A 10,525-nucleotide genomic window follows, 5' to 3' on the forward strand; every position below is an offset into this window, starting at 1 on the left:
TGTCAGACTGCACACTATGACTGAATAAGCCTAACCTGGCAGGATCTGCTTCTCTAGTCAGAACCACAGGGTTGTGGGGGGGCTCTGTGGCTCACATGGGGTGTAACACCCAGCAACCTCAGAGCTGGTCTTGGTGTGACACTGAATTTTGCTGCCTTATACTCAAAGTTCTCTTATTTGTAATTTCTCCCATCCTAAAGCAATTCTAAACTTTTTTTCTGCCAAACCAGATATGTATTATACATGACACATAGCACAAAGCACTTTCTTTTTAATTTTCAGGGAGTCTGTTAGTGCCAAAACATAAAATGCTTAAGAAGGAGGAGGAAAACTGGGGTAAGTGATATTTGGCAGGATCCACATGTTCCGTTTGTTTGTGCAACAATCTCTGTGCTGACTTACAGCTTCAGAAGCAGCTGTGTAAATACAGAGCTGTGATGGCTGAGGGAGCCAAGAGACAAGTTGTGGAAAAAAACCCGATAAAACCAGACGTGTTCTGGATGCCACAGGGTAAGGCAGAGCTGAGCTATGCCACAGACATCTTACTCTGATGCTAAATACCTTCAGTATCCTTTTTTGGAACACCTTCCCTGTTACTGCTGGGGTGTGTGTTGTGGTTTGGTTTCTTGTTTGCCATTTTTTTTTTTTTTTAAGGACTTGAAATTAAAGTGTCATTATGAAAGAGACTCAAACCATTCCTAAAAACATTAAGAAGATTTTCTGATGCAGTCTGCCGAACGCTGCTTTGCCAATTGACCTTTGTGCTCCTGAGCACGAGGCCAGGAAGCCTTGAAGGTATCAGCTTGTGGTGTTTGCTGGCTTCTTATAAGTTGGATTTTCTCATTTGTTTTGTGAGGCAGTCCTAGGAACTGAAAACTTATGCCTTTAATAAGTGCTGGAGCTGTTGCTACCCAGTCCCTGTGGGAGCTAACCTTCCCTAGATAAGGCCAGCATAAGCATTTTCTTACAAGGCTGATGCTAATGTCTGCAGCCTGCTGAGCAAGTTAAGTCTTGGCAGGCTCTCTAATTTCTTTTTGCTTCTGATAAAGCAGAAGAAAGATTGTGGGCATAAAGAGGCAGGCTGGATTAGAAAATGTTATCTATTGGATTTTTAAATTGCAAATATTCATCTGTAAAGCTCATTAATTTCTGCATAAGTTTTCCAGAATTAAGGCATTTTATGAAGCAACACTATTCAGCAGTGCTGTGAGACAGTTTACAGGTAAATGATCACCCAAGGAATTAACTCCTCAGTTTTCAAAACACTGTCTTTGTCTTTTTTGATCCGGCTGTTAGCTTTGTCATAACGACATTCTTGTGACTTCTCTGCATTGATTTTTAGCTTATAATAGAACATAAAACTTTCCCTTGTCCACCACATCAAATAATGCCTCTGCTGATTGCACTTTTAAATTATTCTATAACAATGTATATTATATTATTTCATCTTAGGATTTTCAGTTCTTCCTTGTCTGCTACACTTCATAAAATCCTTTTCCATCCTAGCTCTCCCTAAACCACTGGTCAAATGGGCAGATGCAGAGGCATTTAACTTGGGGCAGTAGTTCAAAAGCTCAACATGCATGTCTTAAATAGGCTGCAAACTATGGGAACATTCAGTTTCTCTTTTGACGCTTTTAAATTTCATCCCTTTTCTCTAATTTTGTAATAAAATTGATCTAAATATATGTAGAAATCCCCAGTTGGACTGGTTTTGTCTTGTTTTGGGCAGAAGGACAAATTTTTGCTCATCATAGGGAAAAGTAAAGGCATGATAATTTTGAACCTCAAAAATTTAAGGAAAATCCCTTCAGGAAAAAGGTATTAATACCTTATGTAGTAAAGGGGAGTTTGTTTGCTCATCTGCCTTTGCAAGGCACATTTAAATGGTGTTACTTGTGTTTTAGCAACACAACTGTCATTTCTTCATTCCTATGTTGCACAGAAATTTTGATTATTTTTTTTTCTATGCTTGGTGCAATTTTATTTTTTTTTTCCTCAAATCAACTACCATGAATCATAAAATACTGAGAGAGAAATTTTTTTTATGTTTATCAGCTGATGGAGTTGAGCAAATATCTATCCTCTGACTTCTTCCCTTCAGGTCAGGATTGTATTTGGATTATAGGAGCAGCTCGTCATTCCCTTTCCAAGGATATCTCTGCTCACACTGCAGAGGTGAGCCTGTGCTTCAATTGACTCTCCCTGCAGACCTCAGGAAAAATTTGAGTCAGGGGCAGAAACGAGTTTCTAACTAGAAAGAAATAAAATGAATTATGTTTTCTATTTCTCTTCCAAGGAGGACAATATTTTCTTGTGACATCCCTCTGGAACTGTGTGAATTGAGATGGGACAGGACATTTCTCTATATTAAATCAAATAACTGTTTGCCTGAGCAAATCAATCTATGAAGCATCTCTAAAGCAGTTTACTAGGCCCTGATCCTATACTGTTGATTGATTTCAGTGAAAGATGTGAACCTTAAGGACATGCTTCTATGTGGAGTTACTTTAAGGAAGAAATAAATCTGTTGAATTGTTGGAAAACTCTAAGTGCAGACCTACAGGACAAAGCTTTTGATGGTTTGGATCCAAACAGCTAAATAGAAGTGTTGATAGCAGGTTTCCTGGTGGATGCAATAAAAACTGTTTACCCAGTCACAACCTTCTGTTTTGAATTTGGAGAGAGGACAGGTCCAAATACAAGGTAGTAGCCTGTGAAATGGGCATACTTTATCTTCCCACAGAGTCATTGATAGGTAAACACCCGGCATTTCAAAAATATTCTGCTTTTAGATTTAAAAGTGGTTTTCACCCCCATTTTATAGTTGAGGAAACAGAGGTATGTTGAATTTTAGTAACTAGTTGATATCAGAAACCTGGAAAAGGGCAGATTCAAAAATAACAGCTAGGTCTGGAGAGCAGTAACCTAATCATGGAATAATGTTGTCTTAGAGCTAAAAGCCTGGAGGAAAAAGCTGAAATGTCTTTCTTCTCAACTCTGTCTCTACCCATGTCTGCATATCAGAGTCACTGAGCTGGAAAAATATGAATGTTGCAGTACAGCATGAATGAACTAAGTTGTCTCCTGAGCAGTGAGTGCATTTCCCAGCTGGATAGGACATTGCAAAGCTTTTAGGAGTTTCCAGCACCATTTCACTGAAGCAAGATCCTCTTGAGGATGCGCTGGTTGAATGTTGCTTTTATTTTTTCTTTTTCTGTGTCTGAGGGACATAACAATCTCCTGTTTCTAGCACAGCCTTTGCCAGAGCCTGTGTCAGGATGCAAAACCAGAAGTCTCTGGTGCAACAGGAGGTGTTTTCAGAGCTTCAAGAGCTCCGACTGCAAGTGGGAGGGTATTCAACAACTTACATGGTTGTATCTTTATTTGCTGAACAGGAACATTTTCTAAAACTAAGAGGAAGACAAAACTGCAACAAAGTGCAGATAAAATCAATGTCAGTGTGATGAGACTGCTGCTGTTTTCACATCATATTGGTCCTTGCTTTGCTACTTCAAATAATAAAAAACCCCCCAAAACTGAAACGGAACCACCCATCACACTAAACCCGCACCCCCAATCCCTCTGCAGTCCTGACATTTGAAACTAACTCAACTTTGCACCAAGTAATCAGAGCTTACCTCCTGCTCCAAGGCTCCAGAGGATACTGTGAATGTTGTTCTGCTTTGAGACGGCTCCCAGCTTCTTCTCCAGCTGCATTTTAACATGAAATGGAGATCATCAGATTGCCTTCTGGTGCCTGTCTGGGCCAGTAACCACTGCTGGTGGCTGGTTTCTCTGGCAATATTCAGAGGTGATGTGCAAAGGGAAAGGAGTTAACTGTTTGACAAGGGACAGCTTTATTTACAGACTGCTGCCAGGCTAAAATCAGTTGAACTGCATGAAATGATGTGCACTGGTTTGTAAAAAGAGTTGGAAAGCTGTGACACTGACTGGCAGTGAAAACCCTATAAAGCAGCACACATCAATGGAGTAATTGACTGCTTCCCTCACATAAATGATTTTTCTCCTTGCTATACTCTTTGTGCACTTGAGCAAGTTGTGCTTCATACTGATGGAACATAGCAAACTTAAATAATTTTCTGAAAGCTGTGTAAGACAGAGCTTGGGTGAGAGGGTCTTTTAAGATATTATTTTTAATGCTAATAATAATTTAGTGAAAAAGACACTGCCTTTAAAACTGTACAAGGAGAAGGATTCCCTTACAGGAATTAATCAAGCAAGAGGACAGGACAGTGCTGACTTTGCAGATCTAATGCACCCATCTCCTTGCATCCATCTGCTTGCTGCAGACCCAGAGCTGATGGGTAGCTTGCTCAGCATCACTTCCTTGAGTGTTGTTCAGTTGTTTCCAGGGATCTGGCATTTGAATTTTGGAAAGGTGAAAATTCTTTTGTTGAGCTCCTGCTGACCTTGGTTGTTAATAATGATTTCTCTAGCGAGTGTTGGCTTTGCTCCCCTTATAGGGAGGTTCAGGTTTTCTTAAAAACCCAGCAGGAGTCTGTGCAACTTTTATATCTGAAGCAAGCATACATGCAGGGCACCTGCTGTGCAGCTGGGGCACTGCCCTCCAGACAGGCAGAATTAACCTGCACTGCAAGATTAAAGGATAACCTTGAGCTTGGCAAGGACCTCAGAAAAGCAGAATTCTCTCAGAACAACACCCTGCAATAAGCAAATATAAGTCTGAGCCACAGCACCAGGTCTGGAGCCAAGCTGTTGAGAAGTTTGGCCTGCTCAGAGGTAAGGTTTCTTCATAAACCTCTCCACAACAGAAAACTTTGAGGTTTCTCATTCACTCTTCTGGAGTCGTAATCCCAGGCATTCTGTTATTGAGTGTGTTCACCCTATGTTTTTTTCCTTGGTCTGTTGCAAGCTAAGGGCCAGTGTGGGGTTTGGATATTTTTTGTTCAGCATTGCTTTAATCTTCAATGCTGCCTACATGTGCTATTCTTATGGGTTTACACAAGACTTGGTAAGCTCCTGTCATCACAAAATTTAAGGAGGCTGTTGCATACCAGCTATGCAGCTGCACTGTGGGATCAAAAAAAGGAGCCCTGGTGCCTGTGAAACATGTGGGAATGAAGCCTTGCTAAACTGAAAGTATCTTTGAATGCTTTCCTAGATTCATTCCATAGCCACCATTGGGTTATACAAGGCAAGGAGGTGGAAGTGTTCTCCCTTTGGAAACTTTTCCAGGCAGGACAGGAGCTTGCACCAAGGAAGAAGGCAAAGAGCAGGCGGTGCAAGTCTCCCTGTCTTTTGGTTTCTGCTCTTCAGTGGGACACAGGACTCACAGCTGGCACAGATGCAAAAAAACCCCTAAAAACAGCATCATGGACAAGCTGTCAAAGCTCACTGCTGGTGTCTGGCACTTCAGTGGGGCATGTGGCAGCTGAAGGTGCCACTCCTCTGTGTCCAAAGGGCTGAAGAGGATGTAACAGATCCATTTGCTAAGTGTGAAGACAGGAGTTCAATGACATGTCTCGAGGGATCACACTAAATTGATACTGCAGAAGATAATTAAATTGTGTGGCAGTTTATCACAGGAGATGCCTGGATAATCAGGATTTCAAAGGCCTTTAAATCATGGTTTGTAGCCTAGCTGTATTTATGAACTGTAAGGAACTCCTGTGGATTTTACTTGCCTGCTAGATTCCATGGAGGAGCAGTCAGTTTCTGTCTACTTCCGTGATCCCACCTCATTAGAAATGATGAAGTACTGACCTGGCTGCAGGTAGCGGGCTCTCTTGCTTTCAGATCCCCATCTGAAATTTCACAGAGGGTTAAAACCATCAAGTGTTTAAGTGAGTGCCTTGATATGTCTCTTCCATTCACAATTTCTCCTTTCCTTTGTCAATTATTCCCTCTACGCTTTCTTCACCTTAAGCAAATCAGGAAACATTGTCTTCATTTCCTGTATGATTCCCTCCCATGTTATGCTGGTTTCTGCAAGTGGAAAACAGAGCAGCAAAACCTTATTTTCCAGAAGAGGAAAATAACTTCTGAGTGGGGCTCCAGGTTGCAGAGGACAAGACGAGATTTACTGGGAAACTTTAAGCCAAAAGTCCTGGGTGATGCTTAGTGTGCTATTCAAACCAACCTTTCCTAGCTAGATCCCAGGATGCAACACCATGGGTGACACCAAATCTCTGAGACACACCTGATTTTGTTGCCATTAAATGATGTTTTTTTCATTCTTTCTGTCAGCAAATTGACTCAAATCCCTCAGCCACAATAGGGCTTAAAAGGATTTTTAGTAAATTAATCCATGTAGTCAATAAAGCACCTCCAATATATCCTAGGTGTTATGCTTGATCTACTTGGATACTTCCTGCACCAGCATATTACTCCTTCTTTTCTCTGTGTCATCCTCTTGGTATTTTTTAATTCCTGCCCTAGTCATGCACAGATGCAAATTTCTACCTTAGGCTTCCAGACCTGCATTAGCATATGTCAAATTTGTCACAGTGACCTGGACCCCGGGAGCCCAGAGCCTGAGAGAACTGGGACTGTCTGTGTTTGTCTGGAACATTGATCCAGGACCTTAGACATCTTCTTTCCTCAGGATGACTTTTTTCCTAATTAATGGCTGTAGATGAGGAGGTGTGCATACCCATATATGAAGAGAATGGCAAGCACAAACATTTGTGCAGCTAGCAGCTGCTTTCATACAAGTGTATTTAGCATGTGCAGCTTGGAGGTTTCCCTCCTGCTTACAGACCTGCCATTCCCACTGGGCTCATATATTTTAACACTGATTAACTACAGGTACCTTGTGTGACTTTCTCTTCAGTCAATTATCTCCCAGTTCCTGAATTAAGAAATTATATATTTACAACTATCATATTTTTCCTGTAAGAACAAGGAATACTGGAAAAAAAAATTGCACAAATAAATTTTTTACCCTTTTGGTATCCATAAGCCAGTCTGCTGAAATGAATGAACCCCTGTCTCTTAAATTCTGTCAAAATGTAAGGCATTAATAGTGTTATTTGAAATCCATAAAATAAATAAGTTCTCAAACTCAGGACCCATCTGCATCAACACAAAAAAGCTGTTGTACTTCATATGCCTTGCTATCATTTAGGCTTTTCTAAAAGTGGATTCAGTAATTGTTTCCTGCTTTCAAATAACATGGTTGAACTGTGAATTTAAAATAGGCCAAATTTAGCAACTAACTAATAAGACAATGCCAAGAACTCTGTTTTTCAAACTCTCAGTTGCAGGAATGAAGCTGCAGTGAGAAATGCCTTACACACTTTCATAGTCCTGCAGCTCCCATCTGTGTATGTGTAAAAGTATGGTTTCTGAGGTTCGAGCATCAAACACATATAAGGGAAGAAATGGCAGAAGTAAGGCAGTCTTGTGCAGGTATCATTTGCTATCCACACTTTTCTTGCTGCTGTATATAAGTTCTTGTCCAGTCTTTAAAGATACCACCTATTCCTTTTTTTGCCTAAGCTTTCTCTGGGAGTTAATTAGGGTTGTATAGGGAAGGAGAATAATAAAAAAAAAACCAAGCAGGGGCCCTGCCTAAAAAATTTTGAAGATATGGAAGTCCATAGAAAAATATGTTCATGAACCACAGGACCAATAAAAGAACTTCTTTCCCATGGTTTCCAGCCATTAATTCCTTAAACTACTTCCCCTACTTCTGTAACGTCCCTATTTGCCTAAGCTAATGTCTGCATGCTGTGTCTGAGGCCATTCCAGGTCCCCAGCTCTACCCAAGTGTGCCAAATCTGAAGAGTATTAATTGTCTTTGACATCACTGACCTTCTGTGAAACTGGGTTGAAACTGCCCAGCAGGTTCATATGTTGTTAAGGCAGAGAGGCAGGTGGGTGGGTGGGTGGGTGGGGGTGGTGGATGGATGGATGGATGGTGATGGATGGATGGATGGGGATGGATGGATGGATGGATGGTGGATGGTGGTGGATGGGTGGATGGATGGATGGATGGTGGATGGTGATGGATGGATGGATGGATGGATGGATGGATGGATGGATGGATGGATGGATGGATGGATGGATGGATGGATGGAAGCTTTGACTGTCCTCAATTTTATTAACCTTTTCAATTATCTGTAAAAGATAAATATTATCCCAAATAACACAGTTTTTTTTATACAACAGATTCCTGTGATTCCAACAGATTACTTCTGTCTGGACATGTTCCAGATGAGGTATGTTCCTATAAGTAAAATAATTTGTCATTGTAGCTGAAGATAGCACCATTTTGAACACAAGGCAATTATTTCCCACAGGCATGGTATGAATGGAAGAGGGGAGAGGCAAGAGGCTGGACAGTCTTAATTCAATATTCAAATTCAAAGTATTTAATTTGCTACTGAAACAAAAGTTCTTAACCAACAACAAACATTGTCCTTATTTGTATAAGAACAAATATAAAGTGAATATTTTTCAAAAGTTCATTTCTTGTGGCTCCTATTATTAAAGACTTCCAGCAAGTAATCTATATATAACTTCCAAACAGAGCAAATTTTAAAAGGCAGCTGTCATAAATCCCCAGAGCCGGGGGAAAAGGAAGGAGCAGGAAGGAGGAACCATGATTTAGTAAGTCACTTTTTGTCCCCCAAAAACCAGACCTGTACTGACCAAAAAATAAAAAAAAGTCCTAACAGAAACCTCAAAACAACAAACCCTAAAAGACTTCATCAGGTTACAAAAATGGGCATTTTTTTTCAAATCTCATCACCCAGACTGTACCAGAAGCATTTTCATCCTTGAAAGTTTGGTTTTGCTCTTGTTTGTCTCTTTTTCACTGCTGCACTGAGTCTGGCCAGAACACTGACTTTTTTTTTTTTAATCAAATGTTATGAGTAGTTTATTTACTGTGAAATGTCCATAAATACAATATATGCCAGCAGGTCCTAAGATGACAAAATAAAAAAGGATTTTCAGCTTATGGTTCTGTCCTCCAGAACTGGAAAACACATTTTAGAGACAAATAGATAAGTCTTAGTTTTAAAATGAGGCCTTTTTTCATGCTGACAAGCTTGTTAACAAAGAAAAAAAGGTATTGTTTGCTGTCTAACTGACCATGGCACCCAATAGAAAGGAAAAATTATTGCCAGCTGAAAACTTGAGTCCAGCACATTCAGAGACAGCTAAAAGAGTGATATTTCCTAACTGTTTCAATTACTGTAGGACTAGTGTTGAGGATTTACACATCAATTGAGTCCAAGTTTCTCCTATGACAGCATCAAAAATCACTGATTCTCTTCTCTGCATCCTTTGAGGTACAAATGATGGCAAGGATTATATGGATACCTAACAACTTTGGTAAGATTTGGCATACTTTGGTGATCTACCCACACAGAGAAACTGGTCTGTCCCTTTCCCAATGTATTTGTGAGGCAGGAGAATTAATTAATTCCCTTTAAAAAGAGCACGTTGAAACAGCTAATTTGCAAATTTCCTCTTAGCAAGCCACAAGAACATGTCTATGGTCATGTGAATCATTTCCAGCAAACCTGGAACAGCTGGAAAAAGAAAACAGAAACAGGAATCATATGACTCACCCTCATGTCAACTCAGAGAAAAAAAACAGAGGTAAAGTTCACAAGCTCCAAAAAGTAAGAAAATTGCAAGGGTTGTAGTTGTAAGCCTGCTCTTTGCCCCTTGGTAGCAGAAATAATGGGGACTGAGAAAGATTGATTGAAAGATTAGGATTTTATCAACTTTATTACTGGTGTTGATAGTGTCAAAAAGTTACTGACAAAAAATTTCAGTGTAAATTTTAGATGGAGAAAATACCAGTAGTATGCAGAGCCAAATAAAACAAGTCATCCATCAAACTGCAAAAATCCTGTGTCCCCATCCTTTACCCTTTAAAACAATATTTTCTTCCTATGCTGATTTATTTTGCTTTTGCAGAATGACTCCTGTGCTTTGCTGTGGAATTTTACTCTTCCCCTAGAAAAAGACAGCAGTGATCTAGCAGGCATCAGGGTCCAGGATGACCCTACAGATGTACAAGCATCTCCTCTGTGTGACAGAGGAACCTTTAACCTGGTACTGCCAACTGTGTGTGCTACACTTCCTCAGGTTTATAAGCAGAGGTGAAAAAATTTGGATCCATCTGATCCTTACTCCTTCATAATTCAGGTCTGATGCTTTTGGAGGGAGCAAGAAAATGGGCAGAGAGGGTTAACCATGAACTCAACATTGATGACATCAAGATCCACAGCAGCTTTAAGGTAAGTAATTCCCTTTCTTGCTCCTACGCTGGTTTGTATCTGCACAAGCAGTTGTTGTCTTCATATGGGTACAAATGAGGAACCCTTGGTGCATCAGCCTGTCCTGCATGGCTGCTCCTCTGAGCTGGCAGCATGATAAACAGCAGAATTCAAAGTACAGCTCTTTGGGAGGTCAGTGGCTTGAATCAGATGTTGGCCTAGCCAGTTTTTTATATTGACATTCTTTGAGATAAGAGAGAAGATGCCCCTGAACTTTGAAGTCTGGCAAAAGACACGTGCCA

At 40.4% G+C, this 10,525-nt stretch overlaps 1 long non-coding RNA gene across 1 annotated transcript; it reads left to right on the forward strand.

Moving 5' to 3' along the window:
- Positions 1-441: 441 nt before the first annotated feature.
- On the forward strand, positions 442-10,233 carry LOC108962673 (uncharacterized). The gene is made up of 3 exons (XR_001991361.3): positions 442-510; positions 8,158-8,207; positions 10,153-10,233. It is a non-coding gene; the product is annotated as an uncharacterized LOC108962673 (long non-coding RNA).
- Positions 10,234-10,525: the final 292 nt, after the last annotated feature.

The sequence above is a fragment of the Serinus canaria genome, chromosome 2 (assembly GCF_022539315.1).
Source record: "Serinus canaria isolate serCan28SL12 chromosome 2, serCan2020, whole genome shotgun sequence".
NCBI lineage: Eukaryota > Metazoa > Chordata > Aves > Passeriformes > Fringillidae > Serinus > Serinus canaria.